This window comes from Panthera pardus, unplaced genomic scaffold, assembly GCF_024362965.1.
Source record: "Panthera pardus isolate Hobbes unplaced genomic scaffold, ASM2436296v1 HiC_scaffold_10, whole genome shotgun sequence".
In the NCBI taxonomy this organism is placed as follows: Eukaryota; Metazoa; Chordata; class Mammalia; order Carnivora; family Felidae; genus Panthera; species Panthera pardus.
Genome location: NW_026526655.1, coordinates 95,918,437 through 95,945,125, shown reverse-complemented (window position 1 = coordinate 95,945,125; position 26,689 = coordinate 95,918,437). Strand labels below are relative to the sequence as shown.

General features: G+C 41.8%; 2 long non-coding RNA genes across 2 annotated transcripts in view; one reads left to right on the top strand and one right to left on the bottom strand.

The window, feature by feature from the left end:
• Positions 1-26,689, top strand: part of LOC128778879 (uncharacterized) — a 57,033-nt gene that overhangs the window by 12,185 nt on the left and 18,159 nt on the right. Inside the window, exon 4 of the long non-coding RNA XR_008424735.1 lies at positions 2,402-2,561. This is a non-coding gene — a long non-coding RNA (uncharacterized LOC128778879). The remainder of the gene's footprint in view (positions 1-2,401; positions 2,562-26,689) is intronic.
• Positions 1,366-26,689, bottom strand: LOC109270072 (uncharacterized). Its single transcript, XR_008424741.1, has 7 exons — positions 26,573-26,689; positions 26,065-26,121; positions 24,573-24,667; positions 23,296-23,377; positions 21,688-21,840; positions 21,017-21,098; positions 1,366-2,543 (listed from the first exon to the last, which is right to left on the bottom strand). It is a non-coding gene; the product is annotated as an uncharacterized LOC109270072 (long non-coding RNA).

Genomic DNA, 26,689 nt, shown 5'->3' with positions numbered 1-26,689 from the left:
CCTGTGGGGAGGTGACCCTGAGCCATCTCCCTCACTGCCCCAGGCCCTGCTGCAGTCCCCCCCCCACCCCCCAGCTGGCCTTCCTCATGTTCTGAATCCAGGCATCAGGCATTGTGTTGCCCCCAAGTCCGGCAGGCTGGACCTGGCAGAGGTGGACAGCTGATATTGATAAAAAGTATTTGACAATAAGGTCCATATTCTCCCTCTGGAACTAGCGACATGCATCAAGATAGTGGGTTGCTATCCTCCTGTCCACTGCCAATCTGAGGATGCCAGATGGTAGGTGAACCCTTCAAAACACCATAGTCTTCTCTTACATCAAATTCAAAGACATTTTCTTCCCCTAGCTTTTTTTTTTTTAATTTTTTTTAATGTTTATTTATTTTTGAGACAGAGAGAGACACAGCATGAGCAGGGAAGGGGCAGAGAGAGAGGGAGACACAGAATGTGAAGCAGGCTCCAGGCTCTGAGCTGTCAGCACAGAGCCCGACGCGGGGCTCGAACTCACAAACTGTGAGGTCTGTGACCTGAGCCGAAGTCGGACGCTTAACCAACGGAGCCACCCAGGCGCCCCTCCCCTAGCTTTTTAATTCTGAAGAGATGGCGATTAGTAATTGAAGGCATAATGGTCCTACAGGAAATTGACCTATATGACTGATGGACATTGTTTGATTCATCTACATCCCTAAAGCCCATTTCATTGAAAATATTAGCCAAGGATACTTACAGTAAGTTCATAACAGATGTATAGCTCCCTGTAAGTTGCATTCTGACCTTGTCATCTATGTGTCCATCAAAGACATTATTAGTGACTTTTCAGACAAGCTCTCAACATCAAGATGGTGATGTTAGAGAATCTGGTATAAATGGAATTTCATAGATTCTAAATAAGGAATTTTTTTTTATTAGTTTTACTTATTTTTGAGAGGCAGAGAGAGAGCACGAGTGAGGGAGGGGCAGAGAGAGGGTGACACAGAATCCAAAGCAGGCTCCAGGCTCTGAACTGACAGCATGGAGCCCAATGCAGGGCCAGAACTCACGAACTGTGAGATCACAACCCGAGCTGAAGTCAGACGCTCACCCAACTGAGCCACCCAGGCGCTCCAGAATGATTTTTTTTTTAATTTTTAATGTTTATTTTTTTCTTTTTTCGAGAGAGCCCGAGCTGAGGAGCGGGGAGAGAGAGGGAGACACTGAATCTGAGGCAGGCTCCAGGCTCTGAGCTGTCAGCACAGAGCGGGACGTGGGGCTCAAACTCATGGATTGCAAGTCCATGACCTGAGTCGAGGTTGGACACTTAACCGACTAAGCCACCCAGGCACCCCAGGAATGATTTTTTAATGGCAAAGAAGGAGAAACTAAAAATAGTGTAAAGGATGTCGATTTTTAATTGAAATATTGTTCACACATTTGTTGTATTAGTTTTAGGCATACATCGTATTATTCCATATGTCTATAAATTATGTTGTACCTAACCACAAGTGTAGCTATCATGTGAAAGCATGCAACATTATTATTACAGGATTGACTCTATTCCATTGGCAGTACCTTGTATCCCTTGGACTTATTCACTCCATAGCTGGAAGCCGGTATCTCTCTCTCAAAGGTGTCAATTCTTTATCTAACCTAAGTATTTTGGTGGTAAACACAATTACCTCTTGTTCAGTATGTGTAAATTGGCAGGCTATTTTTCTGTGAACATTGCTTAAAGCATTACAAATGATGTCATTACATAAATAAATGTGGTTTCATTTTTCACTCACTAGAAAGAAGGAAAAGATTTCCTAGTTTCCCAGGCCCTGTCACCAAGACCCTTCCCAACGTGGAGAACAGGCTTAGTTGCCCAGAACACCTTCTATCTCTCAGCTGAGCGACCAGGGCCTCAACATTGCAGGAATTCCCATGGTGGCCAGCAGAGAGTGCTCCAGCACCACAAACTAGGAGGGGCGGGTTCCTCTGGGTGTGCGGTGATGGCCAGCAGAGGGCGCCCCATCAGCTTTTTCTGACCCAGGGCACCTCAGAGCAGGAAGGGCTTCTGTCGCCCCCAGAGGACTCAGGGCCTCTGCCGCTGCCTCAGGACAGAGACCAGAGCTGCGTTTCCAGCAGGTTCTGAAACCCGCCCCAGGGGAGACCTTGGGAGCCTTGCAGCAACTTGGTGTCTCCTGAGTCGCCAGAGAGAAGCTGCCTTGTTGCACTGAGTGTTGAGGAGGGGGCGCTGGGTGGCTTCCCTGGGTGCGCTGGTCAGTCAGCAGCACAGGCCCTTGCATTTTCTGGGCTGTTCCCGTGTTTCATTCCTCACTTTCCCAGACAGTGTTTGAGCAAGACGTATTTTACTAAAGGACCCGTGGATTGAGGGGTCTCATGAAATCACATCATAGATGCCGTGGATGGTTTGTTCCAGATTCAGGCTTGTTTCCGGGGAGAAATCCTGACAGAAATTCAGAAGAACGGAGCTGCATTCAGTTAGGACGTGAAGACATGAAATGCCCGTTTGTCTCAGGACCTTCTAGAAGAATGAGCTGGTAGCCACTTTCCGAGTCCTGCTGGAACCAGAGACCGAGGTAAGGGCACAAAATCATACATGCTTTTAAAAAATTTCATGTTTTTTTCCCCAACCTAGTGAAGTGATTGGAAACTACAGAAAACCTGGTAGGTAGGTGTCATTCACCTTATGTTATTTTTTAATTTAAATTCCGGTTAGTAAAGATAGAGTGTAATATTAGTTTCAGGTGTACAACATAGAGCAACAGTTTCACACATCACCCATACTTACCCCAAGTGCATGTCTTAATCCCCATCACCTGTTTCACCCATCCCCCACCCCACTGTGGAAACCCTCAGTTTGTTTCCTAGTTCAGAGTCTGTTTGGGGCGCCTGGGTGGCTCAGTCGGTTAAGCGTCGGACTTCAGCTCAGGTCACGATCTCGCAGTCCGTGAGTTCGAGCCCTGCGTCGGGCTCTGGGCTGATGGCCCAGAGCCTGGAGCCTGCTTCAGATTCTGTGTCTCCCTCTCTCTCTGCCCCTCCCCCGTTCATGCTCTGTCTCTCTCTGTCTCAAAAATAAATAAACTTAAAAAAAAAAAAAAGCTGCTGAGGATTCAACTCAGTTTAAAAAAAAAAAGTCTGTTTGTCAGTGTCTCCTTTCCCTCCCCCGCCCCCTTGTTTTGTTTCATTTCCATGTGTTAGTGAAATCATCTGGTATTTGTCTTTCTCTGACAGGCTTATTTCACCCAGCATAACATTCTCTCGCTCCATCCACCTCATGGCAAATGACAAGATTTCATGTTTTTATGGCCAAATAATATTCCATTCCATATACTACATCTCAGTTTATTCATCAGTTGATGGAAACTTAGGCAGTTTCCGTAACTTGGCTGTTGTAGAAAATGATGCTGTAAACATCAGGGTGCATGTATCCCTTTGAAGTATTATTTTTGTATTCTCTGTGTAAATACCTTGTAGTGAAATTGCTGGATCATAAGGTAGTTCTATTTTCAATTTTTTTAGGAATCTCCATGATGTTTTCCAGAGTGGCTGCACCAGTTTGCATTCCTACCAATAGTGCAGGAGGTTTCCTTTTTCCCCACATCCTTGGCAACACCTGCTGTTTCATCATCCGTTGATTTGAGTCATTCTGACAGATGTGATGAGTTATCTTATTGTACTTTTGAATTGTATTTCCCTGAAGATCAGTATTGCTGAGCATCTTTTCATGTGTCTCTTGGCTATCTGTATGTCTTCTTTGGGAAAATATCTATTCGTGTCCTCTGCCCATTTTTAATTTAATGTCTCATTTTTGGGGTGTGTATAACTATATATTTTGGACACTAACCCTTTATCAGATGTCATTTGCAAATATCATCATGCTGTAGGTTGTGTTTTAGTTTTGTTGATTATTTCTTTGGTGACAGAAGCTTTTTATTTTTACGAAGTCCCGTTATTTTTGCTTGTGTTTCCCTTACCTCAGGAGATAGATCTACAAAGATGTTTGTACAGCCAATGTCAAATAAGATACTGCCTGTGTTATCCTCTGGGACTTTTATGGTTTCAGGTTTCCCACATAGGTCTTTATCCATGTTGGATTTATTTTTGTGTATGTTGTAAGAAAGTGGTCTGTTGTTGTTTTGTTTTGTTTTGCAGGTTGCTGTCTAGTTTTTCCAAAACCATATATTGAGGAGACTTTAAGTGTATTTATTTATTTTTGAGAGAGAGACAGAGCATGCAGAAGAGGGGCAGAGAGAAATGGAGAGAGAGAATCCCACGCAGGCTCTACATTGTCAGTGCAGAGGCCTACACGGGTTTCAAACTGATGAACCCTGAGATCATGACCTGAGCTGAATCCACGATTAGATGCTTCAGTGACTGAGACACCCATGTGCCCCAAGACTATCTTTTTTTCCATTGGATATTCTTTCCTGCTTTGTTGAGGATTAATTGACCATATAGGTATGAGTTCATTTCTGGGTTTCCATTCTATTCATCAGTGTGTCTGTGTGTTTTTTTCTTTTTCTTTTTTTTTTTGCCAGTACCATACTGTTCTGATCACTACAGCTTTATAATAATATAATGTAAAGTCTGGAATTGTGATGTCTCCAGCTTTGCTTTTCTTCTTCAAGTTTGTTTTGGCTGTTTGGGGTCTTTTGTCGTTCCATATAAATTTTGGGATTACTTGTTCTAGTTCTGTGACAAATGTTTTATTAGTGTGATAGGGATTTCATTACATGTGTAGATTGTTTTGAGGAGTGTAGACATTTTAACAGTATTTGTTCTTCCCATCCATGAACATGAAATGTATTTTCATTTGTGTCCTCTTCCATTTCTTTCATCAGTGTTTCATAGCCTTTAGAGTATAGGTCTTTCACCTCTTTGGTTAGGTTTCTTCCTGGTAGGTTGTGGTATTTGGTGCACCTGTCAATGGGATTGATTCCTTACTTTCTTTTAATTCATGATTCATCTATAGAAACACAATCAATTTCTGTACATTGATTTCTGTATATAGTGACTTGTCGAGTTCATGTATCACTTCTAGCGATTTTTATGGGAATCTTTCATGTTTTCTATAGAGAGAATCATGTCAGTTACTAATAGCGAGAGTTCTACTTCTTCCTTGCTGATTTGGATGCCTCTTATTTCTTTTTGTTGTCTGATTGCTGTGGCTAGGAATTCCAGTACTGTGTGGAGTAACAGTGGTGAGAGGGGTCATCGCTGCCTTGTTCCTGACCTTAGAGGAAAAGCTTTCAGTTTTTCCCCATTGAAGATGAGATTAGCTGTGGGTTTTTCATAGATGGCCTTTATTATGTGCAGGTATGTTGAGTCTCAATCTACTTTGCTGAGGGTTTTTATCATGAATGAATGTGACATTTTGTCAAATGCTTTTCCTGCATCTGTTGAAAGCATCATATTGTTCTTATCCTTTCTTCTATTACTGTGGTGCATCATGTTGATTGATCTGTGAATGTGGAACCACCCTTGCAGCCCAGGAATATATTCCACTTGATTATGGTAAATGATTCTATTAATGTATTGTTGACTTTAATTTGAATGTATTTTAATGAGAATTTCTACATACATAGTCATCGAGCTATTGGTCTGCAGTTTTATTTAAAAAAAATTTTTTTAATATATTTTTAAATGTTTATTCATTTACTTAGAGTACATAAAGGTGAGGGAGGGCAAAGGGATGGGAGAGAGAGAATCCTGAGCATGCTCCACACTGTCAGCACAGGGTCCAATGTGGGGCTTGGACCCAGGATAATGACCTAATCCGAAGCTAAGAGTTGGACAGTCAACTGACTGAGCCACCCAGGCGCCCCTGCAGTTTTCAGTTTTAGTGGAGTCTTTATCTGGTTTTGGTGTCAGGGTAATGATGGCCTGATAGCATGAATTTGTAAGTTTTCCTTCTTTTTTATTTTTCATAATAATTCGAGAAGAATAGATATCACCTCTTATTTAAATGTTTGGTAGAATTCATCAGTGAAGCCAGCTGGCCCTGAACTCTTCTTGTGTTGGGGAGATATTTTTTTATTACTGATTCAATTTCTTTCTGGTTTCAGATTTTATGTATCTTCGTTTCAGTTTTGGTTTTCATTTTTATTTGTTTCAGTGTATTTTCTCATTGATTTCCTGGTTGACCCATTCATTTAGTAGCATGTTGTTTAACCTCCCTTTATTTGTAGCCTTTCTTTCTTTTTCTTTCTTTCTTTCTTTCTTTCTTTCTTTCTTTCTTTCTTTCTTTCTTTCTGTGGTTGACTTCCAGTTTCCTAGATTTGTGGTCAGAAAAGATGCCTGGTCTAATCTCTGTCTTTGGGTACCTGTTGAGGCCTGATTTGTGACCTAGAATGTGATTGATTCTGGAGAATGTCCCATGTGCACTTGAAAAGAATGTGCATTCTGTCATTTTAGTATGGAGTGTTCTGAATATATCTGTTAAACCTATCTGGTCCAGTGTGTCATTCAAAGCCATTGTTTTCTTATTGATTTTCTGTTCAGAGGTTCTTTCCATTGATGTGAGTGATGTGTTAAAGTCCTCTACTATCCTTACATTATTAGAAATGAGTTCCTTTATGTTGTTAATTGTTTTATATATTTGGTGATTGCCATGTTGGGTGCATAAAAATTTACAATCGTTGGATCTTCTTGTTTGGTTGTCCCCTTTATTATGAGATCATGTCCATCTTCATCTCTTATTACAGGTTTATTTCTTTTTTTTAATTTAAGTTTTAGTTGACATACAGTGCATTATTGGGTTCGGGAGCAGAATTCAGGGATTCGTGAGGTACATACAACACCCAGTGCTCATCACAAGTGCCCTCCTTAATACCCATCCCCCACCCATCTCCCTCCATCAACCCTGTTTTTTCTCTATAATTAAGAGACTCATATGGTTTGTTACCACTCTTCTCTTTTCCTGCCCTCTTCCCATGTTTTCATCTATTTTGTTTCTTAAATTCCACATGAGTGAAATAATATATTTTTCTTTCTCTGATTGACATATTTCACTTAGCATAATACATTCTAGCTCTATCCACACCACTGCAATTGGCAAGATTTCATTCTTTTTGATGGCTCAGTAATCCATTTTATGTATGTATATACATATATATGTATGTATGTGTATACATACACACACACACATACCCCACACTTTCTTTATACCTTCATCAGTTGATGGATATTTGGGCTTTCTCCATAGTTTGGCAATTGTTGATAATGCTGGTATAAATATTGGGTGCATGTAATTTCACTATTAGGTATTTACCCAAAGGGTACAAAAATACAGTCTTGGTTTTAAAGTTTATTTTGCCTGATATAAGTATTGCTCCTGGCTTTCTTTTTTTTTTTTAATTTTTTTTTTTTTTTAACGTTTATTTATTTTTGAGACAGAGAGAGACAGAGCATGAACAGGGGAGGGGCAGAGAGAGAGGGAGACACAGAATCCGAAACAGGCTCCGGGCTCTGAGCGGTCAGCACAGAGCCCGACGCGGGGCTTGAACTCACGGGCCGCGAGATCATGACCTGAGCCCAAGTCGGACGCTTAACCGACCAAGCCACCCAGGCGCCCCTCCTGGCTTTCTTTTGACATTATTGGCATGAGAAATGTTTCTTCATTCCCTCACTTTAAATCTGCAGGTGACTTTAGGTCCAAATAAGGCTTTGTACACAGCATCTAGATGGGTCTTGCTTTGTTGGTTTGTTTGTTTTTCTTTTTTTTCTTTTGTCCATTCTGACACCCTACCCAATGTCTTTTGATTGGAGCATTTAGTCCATTTACATTCAGAGTAACTATTTATAGATACACACTTAATGCCATTTTATTAGTTGTTTTGCCATTGTTTCTTGATGTTTTTTCTGATCCTTTGTTGTCTGTATCACTTTTGGTCTTTCATTTCCACTCAAAGAGTCCGATTTAAATATTCTTTTCTTTTGACTGGTATTACACTTATTTATTTTTAATATTTTTTTTTTTTTAATTTAAGCTCAAGTTAGTTATCTTATAGTGGAATACAGTTTCCAGAGAAGAACTTAGTGATCCATCAAGTACAAAAAATACCCAGTACTCATCCCAAGTACCCCACCCCCCCAGCCAGTGCCCATCACCCATTTAACCCATTCCCCTATTCAGTAACCCTCCAGGAACCCCTGGAGTTTGTTCTCTGTATTTAAGAGTCTCTTATTGTTTGACTCCCTCTCTGTTTGTATCTTATTTTTGCTTTCCTTTCACTATGTTCATCAGTTTTATTTCTTAAATTCCACAGACAAGAGAAATCATATGATGTGTGTCTTTCTCTGACATACTTTGCTTAGTTAGCATAATAGAATCCGGTTCCATCCACGTTGTTGCAAATAGCAAGAGTTCATTCTTTTTGATCGCCAAGTAATATTCCATTGTATAAATATACCTCATCTTCTTTATCCATTCATCAGTCAATGGTCATTTGGGCTCTTTGCATAACTTAGCTATTTTTGATAATGCTGCTTTAAACATTGGAGTGCATGTGCCACTTCGAGTCAGCATTTGTGTATCCTTTGGATAAATACCTGGTAGTGCAATTGCTGGGTCATTGTGTAGTTCTATTTTTAGTCTTTGTGATAAATCTCCATACTATTTTCCAGAGTGGCTACACCAGTTTGCATTCCCACCAGCATTGCAAAAGGGTTCCCTTTCTCTGCATCCTTGCCAACACCTGTTTTTTCCTGAGATGTTAATTTTAGCCATTCTGATAGGTGTGAGGGGATATCTCATTGTGGTTTTGATGATCTCATTGTGGCCAGTGATGACAAGTGAGGTTGAGCATTTTTTCATGTGTGACCAATCTGGATGTTATCTTTGTTAAAGTGTCTCTTCATGTCTTTTGCCCAATTCTTCACTGGATTATTTGGTTTTTAGGTGTTGAGTTTGACAAGTTCTTTATAGATTTTGGATACTAACCCTTTATCTGATATGTCACTTGCAAATATCTTATCCCATTCCATTCAGTTGCCTTTTAGTTTTGCTGATTGTGTCCTCTGCTGTGCAGAAGCTTTTTATCTTGAGGTCCCAATAGTTCATTTTTGTTTTTGTTTCCCTTGTTTCTGGAGACATGACAAGCAAGAAGTTGCTGCAGCCAGGATCAAAGAGGTAGGTTGCCTGTCTTCTCCTCTAGGATTTGATGGTTTCCTGTCTTACATTAGATCTTTCATCCTTTTTGAGAGTGTGTGTGTGTGTGTGTGTGTGTGTGTGTGTGTGTATGGTTTCAGAACATGGTCCACGTTCATTTTTCTCACTGTTCAGTTTTCCCAGTACCACTTGCTGAAGAGACTCTTTTTTTCCATTGGATATTCTTTCCTGCTTTGTCAAAGATTAGTTGGCCATATGTTTGAGGGTCTGCTTCTGGGTTCCCTATTCTGTTCCATTGATCCATGTGTCTGTTTTTGTGCCCATACCACACTGTCTTGATGATTGCAGCTTTGTAATACACCATGAAGTCCAGAATTGTGATGTCTCCAGCTTTGTTTTTCTTTTTCAACATTACTTTGGCTATTTGGGGTCTTTTCTGGTTCCATACAAATTTTAGGATTGTTTGTTCTAGCTCTGTGAAGATTGCTGGTATTATTTTCATAGGGATTGCATTGAATGTGTTGATTGCTTTGGGTAGCATTGACATTTCATCAATATTTGTTCTTCCAATCCATGAGCATGGGATGTTTTTCCATTTCTTTGGGTCTTCTTCACTTTCTTTCATAGATGTTCTGTTGTTTTAATTTTTTTAATGTTTATTTTTGAGAGAGAGAGAGAGAGCGCGCGTGCATGAGCAGGGGAGGGGCAGAGAGAGAGGGAGACACAGAACCTGAAACAGGCTCCAGGCTCTGAGCTGTCAGCACAAAGCCCGGTGCGGGGCTAGAACCCACAAACTGGGGGATCATGACCTGAGCCAAAGTTGGCGCTTAACTGACTGAGCCACCCAGGCGCCCCCTGTTTTTTTCAGTGTACTGTCTTTTACCTCTTTGGTTAGGTTTATCCCTAGGTATTTTATGGTTTTCAGTGCAACTGTAAATGAGATCAATTCCTTGATTTCTCTTTCTGCTGCCTCATTATTGGCATATAGAAATGCAATCAAATTCTGTATATTGATTTTATATCCTGAGGCTTTCCTGAATTCCTTTATGAGTCCTAGAAGTTTTTTGGTGGAGTCTTTTGGATTTTCCACGGAGAGTTCATGTCTGTGAGGAGGGAAAGTTTGACTCCTCCTTGCCAATTTGGACACCTTGTGTTTCTTTTTGTTGTCTGATTGCTGAGGCTAGGACTTCCAACAGTATGTTGAATAACAGTGGTGAGAGTGGACATCCCTGTCGTGTTCCTAACCTTAGGGGGAAAGCTCTCAGTTTTTCCCCATTGAAGATGATATTAGCTGTGGGACTTTCATATCTGGACATTATGATGTTGAGGCACAATCATTCTATCCCTCCTTTCATGAGGGTTTTTTTCATCAAGAAAGGATGCTGTATTTTGTCAAATGCTTTTTCTTCATCTATTGAGAGGATCATGTGGTTCTTATCCATTCTTTTATCAATGTGATGTATCACATCCGTTGATTTGCAGACATTGAATCAGTTGTGCATCCCAGGAATAAACCCCACCTCATTGTGGGGATTAATTCTTTTTATGTATTGTTGGATCCGGTTTGCTAATTTTTGTTGAGAATTTTTGCATCCAGTTTCATCAGGGAAATTGGTCTGTAGTTTTCCTTTTTAGTGGGGTCTTTGTCCAGTTTGGACTCAAGGCCATGCTGGCTTCATAGAATGAGTTTGGAAGTGTTCCTTCCATTTCTCTGGCCATGACCTTATCTTGTTCTTTCATTTGGGATGCATTCCTCTTGTCTTGGCATTTTGGCTGAGTATTTGCTTTCTCTGTGTTACAAAAGCTCATTATGTTACCTGCCTGTGAGATGAATGGCTTTATGAAGAGGAGGTCATCTAGTGTCCAGGGCCTGGTGGCAGCCAGTGTGGGAATTGCCTTGTTTCCAGCAGGTGGCTCTGTGTGTACACTGGGGGGCAGAGGAGGGAAATGGCACCACCCAGGCTCCTCTGTCCCAGCTCCTTCGTCCCCTCTTTGTGAACACTGCCTCTCAGGGATGCTCTCCAAGATGAGCATATAATCTCCCCACTGTGTGCACCAGCCATTGTACAGATCACTGTTTTCATGCCATGTGTCTGCAAGTAGTTTGCTGCCTTCTCTCCAGAAGTAGGCCAGTGCCCTCAGTGCTGTATCCCAGCCATGCCTGCTAACCTTTGAAACTCCACATTCTTGGGGTGCCTGGATGGCTTGGTTAAGTGTCTGACTCTTGATCCTGGCTCAGATCATGACCTCGTGGTCGTGGGGTTCTCTCTCTCCCTCTCTTCCTGCCCATCCCTTGCATGTGCTCTCTTTCTGTCTCTCTCAAAATAAATAAACTTAAAAAAAATTAGTGGTACAAAATACTTATTTAGGCAAGATTGCTTCCCTGAGGGGAATGGCAGGGGTCTATCAGTTAAATTTCCAACACTGACTAGGAAATTCTTTGTTGACTGGTTAAAGGTTACATTCCTGCAGGAATGAAACTAGGTTTGGTGACATAGAACCTTAACGTAAGTAACTCCATGATGGGCCTGTGATTTTTCTTAACATTCCAAACCCAAATTTTTACACATCCATTTTTTATTAGAAAGATAGCCCTAAATAATATTTTAGCCATCTACTGCCAGCCCGATTTTCATATCCTGTGAAACTGTGACCATTTCCTAATCACAGATGAAGATCAACTCTGTGGCTCCAAGATCTTTGTGGGTCTAAGTTACTTTGATCTATGTTACTAAGATCTTTGTGAGTCTAAGTTACTGATGGACTTTTGAAATCTTTGACACAGGGACCACAGCCAGGTTGCTGAGCCATCACTTAGGCACAGAAGCACCCTTTCCATGTCACTTCTCCCTGAAGCATTGCCTTTCCCTCTTGTACTTCTGGGTCTTACCCTTTGGCAAGTCACATATCCTCATGCAAACCTGTCAAAGTGGCCCAGAGAAAGCTGCTTGCCTGTGACTGCCACTTCATGGTCACATCTTTTCCTTCTGAAACCCCTTGAACTTCCTATCATTCTTCCAATCTTTGAATATCTCTTTGATTTGGAAATATTTGATTCTGTTGTATTCCTGATAAAAATATGCATGAAAATATTAAAGCAAGAATTCTTTAGAATAAGTGAGCCAGTCACAATGATTCATCTGGCCGTTTGTACATTTTTTTTTTTTTGAAAATGTTCAGGCATGATGTGAAGTACATCCTGTAAAATCTGGGTATCATTCATTATCTAGGATAACCACCTTTACAGAAAGCCATTCAATGACATGCTCATTCAAGATCAGAAAAAACAATTTACATACCACATAATACAGTGGTATATACATATGTTATTACCTTAAAATATGTAAAGTAGATGTTTCTATGAATTGTATCTCATTGTGCATTCGGTTTTCCGTAACATGAATGCTATTACTTAAATTAAACAATAGTAAGAACAACAAGAATAGGTGAATGTCAATCACTAGCAACCAATACTAGAACTAGTTATATTATGTGTTGAAAAAGTAAAACCATGATTACTAATAATCTTTTCATTCATGATGGGTTTCTAGTTACCAAAAAAATTGGGAAGATAGTACTGAGATCTCCACATACATCAGACTGTTTTCTGACTATTGATGTTATATGAGTTGGTACATTATCACAATCAATATCCCAAAGAGATACGGTATTATTAACTAAAGTTTATATGTTTACTCAGATTTCTTCGGTTTTAACCTCTTCTGTTCTAGACTCATCCCAGCTGGCACATTACATTCAATCATCCTGTCTCCTTAGGCTCCACCTGGTTATGACTATTTTTAGATTTGCCATATTTTTCATAATCTGCAAAGTTTTGAGGGTACATTTGTAGAATGTATTTTGTAGAATGATCCTTGGTTGGGATATGTCTAACGTTTGTTCATATGCTTAGGCCAGAGTTAATGTGTTTTGGAGCAGAAGATCCAGAGGCATCATGCCATCCATAATTATCACTTCACATAAAGGATGTTTACTCTGAAGACTGGGGTCTTTTGTGGTTCCACTACAAATTTTAGGGCTGTTCTAGTTCTGTGAAAAATGCTGTTGGTATTTTGATGGAGATTGCATTAATTGTGTCAATTGCTTTGGGAAGTATAGACATTTTCACAATATTTCTACTTCCGATCCATGAGCATGGAATGTCCTTCCATTTCTTAGTGTCATCTTGAATTTCTTTCATCACTGTTTTATAGTTTTCAGAGTATAGGTCACTCACCACTTTGTTCAGATTTATTCATAGATATCTTATTTGGTGTGCAACTGTAAATGGGACGGTTTTCTTAATTTCTTTCTACTGCTTCATTATTGTTGTCTAGAAATGCTACAGATTTCTGTATGATTTTGTATCCTGTGACATTTTTGAATCATTTATCAGTTCTAGCAGTTATTGGGTGGACTCTTTAGGGTTTTCTATATATACTGTCATGTAATCTGCAAAGTAGGAAAGTTTCACTTCTTCCAGATTTGGATTTGTTATGTTTTGTCTGATTGCTCTGGCTTGGACTTTCAGTACTATGTTTATTAAAAGTGGTGAGAGTAAATATCCTTGTCTTCTTCCTGACCTTAGAGGAAAAGTTCTCAGGTTTTCCCCACTAAGGATTATGCTAACTGCAGGGTTTTCACAGATAACCTTCATTATATTGATGTTTGTTCCCTATAAACCTACTTTAGGGGGTTATAATTATGAATGGATGTTGTTCTTTGTCAAATGCTTTTTTCTGCATGTATTGATATGACTGTGTTTTTTTTTTTTTTTTGAAACATTCATTTTTGAAACACAGAGACAGAAGGTGAGTGGGATAGGGGCAGAGAGAGAGGGAGACACAGAATTTGAAGCAGGCTCCAGGCTCTGAGCTGTCAGCAGAGAGCCCAATGAAGGGCTTGAGTCATGAACCATATGGTCATGACTTGAGCCAAGGTTGGATGCTTGAAGGAATGAGCCACCCAGGAGCCCCAATCATATGGTTCTTACCCCTTTTCCCAGTGATGTAATGCATCACAGTGATTGATTTGTGAATATGTAACCACCTTGCAGCTTTGGAACAAATCCACTTAATTGTGGTGAATGATTTTTTAAGGTATTTTTGAATTTGGTTGGTAGTATTTGATTGAGAATTTTTTGCATCCATGTTCATCAGGGATATTGGCCTGGGGTTCTCTTTTTTAGTGGACTCTTTATCTGGTTTTGGTATCAGGGTAATGCTGGCCTCGTAGAATGAATTTGGAAGTTTTCCATCATTTTTCATATTTTGTAATAGCTTAAGAATATGAGGTCTTAACCCTGTTTTAACTGTTTGGTGGAATTCACTTGTGAAGTCATCTGGTCCTAGACTTTTGATTGTTGAGAGTTTTTTGATTACTGACTCAATTTGTTTGCTGGCTATTGTTCTGTTCATGTTTTCTCTCTGTTTCAGTTTATGTAACTTATATGTTTCTAGGAATTTATCTGTTTCTTGTAAATCGTCCAAATTTTTGACTTACAAGTTTTCATAATACTATCTTATGATTCTTTGTATTTCTGAGGTGTTGGTTGTGATTTCTCCTAATTTGTGATTTTGAGTCCTTTCTCTTTTTTTTCTATCTGATACAAGCATTGCTACCCTGGCTTTCTTTTGACATTCATTTACGTGATGTTTCTCAACATCCTCTGATTTTCATTCTGTAGGTGGCTTGAGGTCTAAAACGGGTCACTTGTAGACAGCATATAAATCTGTTTTGTTTTTTCATCCATTTTTACACCCTATGTCTTTTTATTGGAGCATTCATTCCATTTACCTTCAAAGTAATTATTGATTTGTATGTATGTATTGCCATTTTATTACCTGTTTTGTTGTGGTGTCTAATGATTTTCTCAATCCTTTCTTGTCTTTCTCTCATGTTTTGCTGATTTACTTTAGTGATATATTTTGATTTCTTTCTCCTTATTCTTTGCATATTTATAAGTGGTTTTTGATATATTGTGACCATTAGGTTTTTACAGAATTTCTTTCCTTTTAGCCATTTGTATTAAGTTGATGGTCATTTACCTTTGAACCCATTATTTTCTCCTCCCTATGTTTTGGTACATGTTATTATATTTTATATCCATTTTTGTGAGTTCCTCAATTGATTTTTTTACAGAAATATTCATTTCTACTGGATTTGTGTTTTCTACCTCTCTATTGTCACTTTTGGTCTCTCCTTTCCACTCAAAGAGTCCCTCTTAGTATTTCTTGCTGGACTGATTTAGTGGTGCAAACTCCTTTAGTTTTTGTTTGGGAAGCTCTATGTCTCCCTTCTATTCTGAATGACAGCCTTACTGGATAGAGTATTCTTGGCTGCTGATTTTTCCATTCAGCACTTTGAATATGTCATGTCACTTCCTTCTGGCTTGCCAAGATTCTGTTGACAAATCTGTAGCTGTCCTTTGGTGACTGGGGGCTATGTACCAGGGCAACCAGGGGCTCAAGGCTGTGCACAGAGTATGTCAGTGGCTGGGGACACGTGGCTGGGTGAGACAGATGAGGGTAGCTGGGGGTGCACAGCTGGGTGCGGTGCAGATGGGCACAGTGTGCAGTGGCAGCTTTGCCTGCAGCTGGCCAGACAGGGTGTCCATGCAGTTTTAACAAAGTTTGCCCTGAGGCCAGCAGGCTTGGAGTGGGTGAGTCCCCCAGAGAACTCTTGGGACTGGCACACAGCTAGCATGTTAGGTAGCAAGTGTCTTTGCAGGTCCACTCCCTGGTAGGTGCCTCCGTGCTTAATCTCGGGGTGGGGGAGAAAAATGGTGACTGTGAGCTCCCTCATTGTTGGAAAAGTCTCCCAACCATCCAGAAGTCAGCATGAACAGATCTGTCTCCTGTTGCCTTGGCATTGTGTAAAATGCCATGTTTACATTGCCTCTCTACACAGGCAGGGACCTGATTATCTCTCATCCTCCTGGATCACCCAGTACTGGGCCAACTGACCTCCAAAGCTCCAGGATCCAAATTCAAGGGAATTCAGCCCCTCTGGTTTTAAAGCCAAATGTTCTGGGGATTAGTCTTCCCTGTGTGAGCTCCCTGGTGTGAGGGCTCACTTTCTCTGCCCTTTCTGCAGGCAACCGCCCTCCACCTTTCTGACCTTCCTCACCTTTCAGATACAGCTTCTATTTAGTTGTGGAGTTTGTTCTGCCACTCTTTGGATCACTCTGTGGTTTATGGACTTGGATGTGGATGTTATATAGTTGAAAACATGGGACAGGATGAGCTCAGGGTCCTCCTAACTCTGCTATTATTAATTTTTTAAATGTCTTCATCTTTTGGATTGTTGAGATATGGTCAGACTCCTATCACCCATGCACTTCAGGAGTAGAAAGGAACTTTCCAACATTTTCTTCAGTATTTTATGTTTGAAACTCTCTTTAATGAGGTGCAATTTACATATAACAAATAGCCTCAAGTTAAAGGGTATAATTTGATGAGACTTGATCTCATGGGTATAGCACCATGAAGTCACATGGTTTCTCTCTAAACCTTACACCACAATCCCTTTGTGTCTAGTACTAATGTTGCTTTTGAAGTAAGGACTACATTTTTTTTTTACACGTTTTCGGATATTTCCCAGGTGTCTGAATGCCTGCACTGGGGTACTTCCTTTTCTGATAGACTGTATTCCCATAAGTATTGCAGTGGGTCTACCTTTGGACTTTATCCGTGTTGTATCTTTCAGTCTGTTCACTTAATTTTGTTGCAGTACTTTAATGTTGAGGGATTCATAATTGGATTGATTTTCACTAAATGGTATGAGCTGCAGTTCCAATTATGACAGAAAGCACAGACTTCCTGTGTTAAGTATTCAAGAGCAAGGTAGATATCCTGGGCACTTGAGCTGAGAATGTCACTCTGGCTTTTTGCCAGCCCTCTTCCCTACCCTTAGAGACAAGAATCTCCTTTTGTTCACACAGAAATGTAGGTGAAGTCAGCAGAGAAAGGTCCCTTCTCTTCTCTTCCCTTTGTCTCTCAAACTCCCTGTCGCTACCTTCTGCCTGTCCCTTTCTCTGACTCAATCCTCCAGGTCCACTGCTCCACTCCAGCCATGATCAAGGTGTCTGCTAGCTGCTGGCCTCTGCTCTGGCCATCCCTCAGTGAGGAAACTGAAGGAGGATTCTGTAGTTCACAGGTCTGATCAAGAAATCTCTGCTCCTCAGAGACCTCCTACACATGGTGCTGTCTGTGGAGACCTGGCATCCTGGGCGAGGGTCTGACTCCATGTGTGGCCTCCTCACTCCTCTCCCGCAGTCACTGCTGGTCCCTCATCCTTCCCCACCATTAGAACTCAGCCATTTCCTAGGGACAGATACCTGTCTATCTGACCCAAGGCACCAGGGAGTTAGTGAATATTTCTAAAACAAGCACCCCATAAATCTAGATATAGGAAGTTACCATCACCCCGGAAAACTCCCTCGGGCTTCTCTCTTCCATCACCACCATTTCTGCCAGTTTGTTACCTGTGTGTACAGGAACCCCACTGTGTACACTCAATGGGGAGTGAGGGTAGATGGTCCTAGAAGCAGACACTGACACGGAGACAGAACGATGAAAGGTGTATTAGGGGAGAGTAGGAAAGACAAAGTGGAGGGGACAGGATGGCCAGGGAAAGCATTCTGGCAGATCCGACACCTTCTTAAAAAATATATATATATAATCACCATAGTCTGTCACCACGCACAGTCCTCTTCAAATTTCAAAATAGTTGTCCTATAATGCAAAGAGATTTTGGTTTATTTCCCTCTGATCTTATGTTTTCCTACATGCATTCTGTCTTCTGTAGTTTATCTGTGGCTGTGGCCACAGATGAACACTTTAGTGTGTGGCTGCATCTGTGAGTCTATATGTAATGGAAAATTATTGTCTTCAGATCTAGATCTCTGAAGGTACACATTCTCATAATTATCTTTTCTTTCTTTGTCTGGTAGGGCCCGAATTTTAATAGAAAAATGAGGGACCCTGTCTTACTGTTTAAAACAGTGACTCCCAATCCCTGGGCTGAGTTGTTAACGGTCTTAGTTTAATGAATTCCTGTGACCATCTTTTTTGGATGATCATTGTGTGGAGATATCTTAATTGAAACTGTGAGAAGAGTGAGTGGACACTTCCCAGAGATTTTGCAGATGCTTTATGTATTTAATGTCTTCTTCTTATAATGTTCTTGGAAACAAATATTACCCCTGTTTTCACCAATAACACAGCTGAGGCTCCGTGTAGGTCCCACTGAGAACTGGTATTAGGGCTGAGACAGCAGGAACACAGGCAAAGCCTCAGGATATTGTGAGAGAAGTTTGAGGAGATGCAAAGCGGTAGTCAGGGTGATGACAGGGGTCCAGTGGGGGCGGCTTCTGGCCAACCCTAGATTGTAGGTTGACCCACTAAGTGGGTCTGAGTCTGACTTAGGCTGAAGGCCAATGTAGGCACTCAGCTGATCTAGATCCTGTCTCCACTTTTAGTCTCACTGAGGGATATGAACTTGGGCATGCAAGCATTTCCATAAGACCAAGTTAAATTCCCCCTATATCCAGGGCATTTTCCCCCCCACAAATTTCCAGAACCTTCAAGAAAACCCAGGGAGACAATAATCCTTTTAGATGATTACCTACGTGCACTTTGGCAACACACTGACATTTTGGAGATGAACACTGGATTGTGCACTGAGAGTGATCCCACATAGCAGCTCTGTGTGGACTTCACACTCCCTGCTCAGGCTGTGGCCAGGAATGATCTCCAACTGCATCTCACTGATCCCAACACCCTCCCCTCTGCACCTCCTCAAACTCTGTGTACCATCCTCAACTTCCCTTCTATGCCTGTGTGGTTCAAGTTTCCCCCGTTTCTGCACCAGATCCTTCACTGGTGTTTCCATTATGGTGATCACAAGGTCTGTGTCATTTAATGCATGTCCCTCTTTCACACAGGACACCTGATGCTCTAAAAGTTAGGGGTGAGCCTCATTCTTCACAGAACCCAAAACATTGTGTCTCCAAAATACACAACAGTACTGCTGATATGTCTGCTTTTGTGTAAAAAAAAATCCTCTTTCATTTTGACAAGAGAAACCTATAGCTCACTGTATTACAGGGAAATGACACTGCCCACTGTATGTATGTCCTGAGAAACTTGAGATATGCTACCGTGTCCTCAGGCAGGTTGCAGTTGGATTGCCAAAACTCACAATCATCTCGACATCATTCCCACAAAGTCAATCATGAAGAAGATGAATACGCTTTATCAGTCACTCATCCCGTTCAGGTCGTCTTACCAAACTGAGTATGTGGAGGAGCTGGTGGAGGAGGGGGAAGTGGCCCATAGCCCATGACTGGTTATGAAGGGTGATCCATGGGGTACAGCCTGCAAGGCGAACCTAGGAAAGGGCCAGGCCCTCTTGCATACATAATGGCCTGTGGAACAGAAACAAAAGCTGTGTTCATAGGACAGAACCAAGCACCGACACTGGCAAAAAGCGAAAACCTAAAGAAGTAGTGCTCATATCCTACTAGGTTTCCTACCACCGGGTTCCAAGCAGGCAACATCGACATCAAAAGAACTCTACCCATACTTTGGGTTCCACTTACAGCTTTGGGTGGGGAATGGATGTTACTGGGATAAACTAGCATCTCCACGTGTCTGGAAATGTAGAAACAGCAAGGGCTCTTTTCCTAGAAGATTTATAGACTGAATACCAAATTAGCAAAGTAGCATATTTCAGATAGGAAGGTATCTATGTCCAGAATCAACCTCCATCCTTCATCCCCCTCCACCACAGAGGCTGCTTATGTGTATGTGAAGAACTATAGAATGAGAAGGAATGACAATGCCAGTGTCCACACATGGAATCATAGCCCTCGTGGCTCAAAGCTCTGCCTCTAAGCCCCTGCCTGTGCCCAATCTACTTCTCTCCCGACAATGGGGAGATGGGGATCCTGAGGTCCTGCAGAGGACCTGGAAAAGCATGCTCTTAGAAAAACAGGTAACCTATACATGTTAGTTGGGTTCAGCTAATTTATTTTAATTCAGAGGTACTTCTCAGTTTAAGTACAGTACAATTTGCAAGGTAATTGTGTCCTCTGGAAAAATGAGCTGAAATTCTAACAGACAAAATTAACACAAATGCACTTTGATTTCTGGTGTAAGTTTCCATGTTTTAGCTGTACCTGTGACACAGGATGCAAGAGAACGTGCTCATGTGAACACAAGTGAAGGACACGGTGGGGACTTGCCACACAGGTAATCTTGGATTTTTTTCTCTTCACAACTTAAATTTCAGTGCATGTTTTCTATGACAAATATGTCACCTCTTCTAGTTCAGAGTATTTACACCCAGGGCACATCTAAAGGGATTCCGGACAGCAAGTTTACCAAAATGCTGATGGGTATGAAATTTACTTTGTCTAAGACCATTCTAAATGACACATACAAAAATAGAAGTTGGAGTGAAGGCATTTTGCATTTTCAAATTGTAAGGATACCCACAGATTTTTCTGAACACATTAAAACCCTTGATAGAAAGAAATAGGAGAGGAAGAAACAGCAAGAGCAACGATTACACACTGAGGAGATCCAGGAAGAATGAGGCAAGGTAGGAGACTTCCAAGTGGAGTGTGGTGTCATCCTCCTTGATTTACTCCAGGAACACATTGGAAAAGCCCTATGGTCCTCACCCTTAAGCACGCTTAGCTTCTAAAGTTACCACAAAGAGATGCCAGGTGGAAAACAGGGAAGCCTGTAGACTCGGGGGTAAAGGTTTTGCATTTGGAAAAAAACAAACAAACAAACAAGAACAGCAGGCATACCATAAGACACACAAACCAGAGATGATGGCAGGAGAGTGTGCTGTACAGAAAGATGCGGCTGTCCATAAAGACTTAGAACTGAAAATGGCCACAGCATTTACCTTGTGCTTCTTGGCAGTTTTGGCAGAGCCAGGTTGATGTCACTCTTGGGAGTGACACCTGCTTCTGGATCTGCAAAGAGCCCTAGAAGGGATGGAGGTTTATTCTGATTTGAGTAGACTGTTTGGAGATCAAAAACAAAAACACCCTCCCCTCATTCTTCCAACAACTATTTGCCCACTCAGATCCCAAATCACGTGCAGAGGGTATCCCACATGCCCCAGGTGATCCCCGAGAAGAACTTGAAGAACCATCCCTTATAACTTGATGAAGACTCCTAAAAGCCCTGATTCAGATCTATTTATCGCTCATCGAACAACTATGGATGGCTGGGGCCCGACTAGATGGACATACATTAGGCTGTGCCTCATGCCTCACAGATCCCAGCATGTGGAATATGTACAGGGCATTTCTGCTGAAGCGCGATGTCTGCTTTTCTGCACACAGCCCCATTCCTTTTCCACAAGAGACACCTGTACCAACACATGGTGGGGGAAATGACAAAGATGAGATCATGAGAAACTTGAGGAATGTGGTAATGGCAGCAGACACATTCCCCTTGCATCACAATGGTCTGTGGTACTGCCTCTGCACCTTGGCCAAAGACCTAACAGCAACAAAAATAAGATGAGTGTGTTTTACAAGTCAACTTCTAGTGCTCACATCATCTTACCAAGTGTTGCAGGTGGAGGGGTTCGGGGTGGCCCCAGGGCCACCAAGATTCAGGAGGTGGATGTGTCTAATAGTCCATGGGGGCGGGGTGCCTCTAGGGTAGGGCATGCAGAATCGTCCATTAATGGAGGAGGTCCCCAGAATCCAGACTGCCCTGCAGAACAGAAGTGACAGCTACATTCATATGCCAGACAAGAGAACCAATACCAAAAGCAGCTGTAACTCAGAGAAGAACATGTCAGCACCTGCCACCTTCTCTGCCACCAGGATCCAAGAGAGTAGCATCAGTACCTGAAAACTCTGTCCCTGCCACTGGATACCACCTACAGCTTGGGGTAGTAGATGTCAGAGGTTAAACTACTGTCATCACACATCACTGCCCATGTCTGCAGAAGTAAAATGACAAGGGTACTGTCCTACAGGGTTAACAGAAGTAATTACAGACTAATGAAGTAGCATTCCCCAGACAGGCAGACATCGATGTCCAGGTTCACCCTGCATCTCTCCTCTACACCGACTCCAGATGTTCTGTTTTTGGTATGTTAAGAACACACACAAAAAAAATGGGAATAAACAGCTCATATTCTGCTCATGGAATCACAGTTACTCCTGGCGAAAAGTTCTGCAGCCGGACCCTCACTTTGCCTCCTCTGCTCCTCTCCCTTACAAAGGAGTCTTCCCTCTTGAAGTGTTGTCAAAGGCCTCTGAGACCTCTGGAGAGTGGAGGATGCCTGGAATCTTGCAGGGGAATGAGAGTCTTCTGTGAAGAACAAGTTACTTGTAAAAGCCTACAAAGCTCAGATGTGTTCATCTTAATTCATAGGGAATTCTGACTTTAAGCATATTACAGGACACAGTAATTATGTCCAACAGAAAAAAGAGGTAGAAATTCACATAACAGATTTAATGCAAGTGTTTTGGTATAAAACTCCTGGTATGTGTCATGAGACTGTATCAGCTCTAACAGTGACTGGGGACACAACCAGAAACTGCTCATGTAAACCTAACTGAAGGACATGGTATTCAAACTATTTATACCTCAGGTATAGCTGGAAGGATTCCAGACAACTCATTTACCAACAAAGACGGGAAGGTGATGAGTGATGACATTGACTTTATCAAAGACCACTCTAAATAGCACAGGGCACAACATATAAAGTTGGAGTCATGATGTCTTTTTGCACTTTTGAATTTTAAACAATATTGCAGACTTTCTAACAGGTTAATCTCCTAGCCAGAATCAAGAAAGGAAGACAGAGCAGCCACACTGTTCCCACAGAGGTGAGGTTGGAAGGGGTCACCCAGGCCAGGAGACTTATGTTTGGAGTGTGGGGTCATCCTCCTCTCGTTATTTCCTGAAACACATGGAAAGACCTTAAGGTACTCAGTCTCTAAGCACTTTTGGCTTCTAAACTTACCACAGAAAGCTGACACACTAAAAACTGACAAGCCTGTGGGCTCCTGGGTAATGAGTGTGCGTTTGGAAAACAAAGAATTAAACAGACATACCACACAACATGCAAAATGAGACAAGACCAGGAGAGTGTGCTGTACAGAAAGAGGAGGTTTTCCCGAAAGACTTATAACTGAGAATGGCCCCAGCATTTACCTTGTCATTGTCTGCATTCTTGGTACAGTCAGAGCTGCTGTAACTCACAGAGGTTTCGGAGTTTCTGGATCTACTAAAGACCCTAGAAGGGACAGAGGTTTATTCTGCTTTTAGAGGACTGTGCGGAATGAAAACAATCCCTCTTCTGATTGCTCAAGTATCTTAAACTTTTCCCTACACTCAGGTCCCTGACCAGAGGCAGAGGGTATCCCACATGCCTCAGGTGACCCCCAAGGATAAGGGGGAGAACCATCCCCTCACCTTGATAAAGACCTCATGGTGCCCTAGTTCATGTTGTTTCATAATTAAATAACTGTGGACAGGTCAGGCTCAACTAGCAATTTAGAATTCATCAATAAAACAGAGGTTTCTCAGTATACATCATGGGAAATCACCATTTCATTACAGATTAAGAATAAATATGAGGACGCTTGGGTGGCTCAATGCTAACACTTGGGTTAAGCATCTGACTCTTGATTTTGGCTCAGGTCATGATCTCACAGCTTGTGAATTCGAGCCCAGCATTGGGTCCTCAATGACAGTGTGGAGCCTGATGGGGATTCTGTCTCTGCCTCTCACTCTATGCCTCCCAGACATACTCTGTCTCTCTCAAAATAAACTTTAAAAAAAGAATAAAATTGAGAATACTGGTTTGGTGTATATCCTCGATGAATCCTCAAGAAGGGTGCGTTTCTTCAGACTTAAGGTGAATTGTTCAATCTTTCAGCTTATCTATAAGCTGCCTTCCACATGTGAGAAGTTATTATATAAGACTAATTTTACAGTATTGAGAAAATGAAAACTATGAGAATTTAGCAGTTAAACTGCAGAGTTGAACTGATAACATCAGAGGACTAAGCTATATGGAACTTGAATTTAGGCATGTAGGGCTACAGTTCACAAAACCAAACAAAAATAAAGAACATTAAAAATAGTAAATAAATGACCTTCTCCTCAAATAAACTAAAGTCTTCACATTGAGTCCAGGTGGGAAGAAGGATGAGGCCCATGTCCTGTCATCCTTTCCAGGCTCTTCAGGCAGGGGGATGCTAGAGGAGGTGGGAGGGTCACAGTCAGAGGAGGGGCATGTGTCCACCAGTCACAGGGACAAGTGCCCCACTGCCTGCGGCACCAGAGGAGAACACCCTCCTATCACCCCTTCAGACCACCTGCTGTCCTTAGTGCCCGTGATTCTTTCCAGACCACACGATCATCACCCACAGGAACAGGCTGCACAGCAGAAATTAGGCCACTGCATGTCACAACGTGCTTCTTACCTCTCCTTGGTGGGTTCTGCATCTCTGGTCTTCCAGGCATTGGTTTCTGCCTCATGTATCCCTCAGGCAGCCTCTTTCCTTCCATCCAATCCAGTCTTGGATACAGAAAAAGAATGGACTTCTGTAAGAGTTGCAATACCACGTCCTCTACTAGACAACAAACAGTGCAGGTGTCATCCCTCGAAACATCCATAAAAATGCCAGTCAAATGGCCACACCCGTATTTCAAGTAGGCGACCTCCCTGCTCTGCTCTGCCATCTCCCTGTCCCAGATCTGAGTCTTGATCTGGGGGAGAAAAAACACATCCACCTTCAGTCTTGCCAGATGGTGCACCAAAGAAAGAGGAGGAAACAAGAAAGCACCAAGTTGTGCTGAGCATTCTTCTCATGAACTGCAATCTGAAAAAGCCAATAATGAAAAGCCCATGTTTAGGGATTCCAAGGGCCACTACACTCACCTGCATGAGGTGCTTAGGGTTCAGTATGTCAGGCAGGAACTCAGATTACCTGGTGTCTGAAGGTGAGCTCTGCCTGCTGTAGCTGTTCTTGTGTTTGTTCAGTTTGTTGCCTGTGAGTCACAATTGCTTTTGTCAGATAAGGCCCAATACTGGGTATGATTTTAAATAATCTGCCCACATTCCCATCAACCTCGTATCTGTCCCCGATACAATTTATTCTTACATGATTATAAATGTACTGTAGGATCAAAGCTATTACATCCTTTCCTTATTATTCCATGCTTGTAGGGTTCAGAGTTCATAGAATTCCTTCCCATTTTCAATCTTGACCTAATTCATCATGTGACAAGTGTCTTTCATCATAAAGCTCTATTCTCCTTTAACTTATATCCTCACCATGTTTCCCAGGGTTGCAAAAACAAGGGCCATGAAATGGCACTACCATGTTGATGGGTATGATTCATCATATGACACACTGCTCTCCTATAGATTAGGACAATTGACACCACCCCCAAGGAATGTTGGCATGGACGAAGTTTCCACACAGTCTGGCCATTGCTTGAGATCCGCAAATGTTTAGAAACTTAATTGTTTTGTTCTAAAACTTACCTTTTTTTTATCTGTTAATACTCTATGCACATGTCCTCTGAATTTTTGCTTATATTACTATGTTGAGTCTAAACACTGTAAAAAGGTTAAAAACAAAAAAATGAACAGAGGTTTCATGAGCTGCTGGTAATCAGTAGCTGAACTCACTTGTACTTGTTTATTTCTTCTGTAGCTATTTTCTTTTTTTTAATGTTTGTTTATTTTTGAGACAGAGAGAGTGAGAGAGTGAGCGCGTCCATGAGCGGGGGAGGGACAGAGAGAGAGGTAACAGAATCAAAAGCAGGCTCCAGGCTCTGAGCTGTCAGCACAGAGCCTGACACAGGGCTCGAACTCATGGACTGTGAAATTATGACCTGAGCTAAAGTTGGACACTTAAACGACTGAGCCACCCAGGCACCCCTTCTGTAGCTATTTTCAAATTTTACCTGCAGCTGCCAGCTGATTCTTCTTTGCCACCAGTTCACAGTGTCATTTTCAGCTTCCTAAGATGGGAAAGATATATACACAGTCAGGACCAACGTCCAGAAATTCTCCCTTTGTACCTCCCAGCACTCTTGAAGGCCTATGCAAATATCCCTTCCCCCACATCTCCCATAAATGCACAGACTGACAACACAATCAGAGAAATGAAGTGAACACCCCATTTAAGTTAAAGAAAATTCAACTCCTGTCTGCTGCCACGACTCTGCTATCAGAACTGTCTTTCTAGTTCTGTTTCCTCTCCTTTATCATAAAGTCATCAAATAACATTGCACTTTGTGCCTTCTCAGAGTTGGTCTTTTGTTTGAGATGGTGAAGACTCATTTCATCAATGTGAAAAACCATGTCTGACCAACTGTACCGATTAGGATGAAGCAGGGGATCATCACTAGTCTTACATCTCCATGGGGAGACCTGATTCTCAGTCCAAAAGTTGTACCGTGACACAATCACCCTGAAAGATGACCTTCCAGGATATGGCTTCACCAACATTGCAGCTCACTCCCAGACATCACTAGAGTTCAGGACTACAATCCCTGCCTCCACCTTCACCTATCCTGGTGGAGAAAA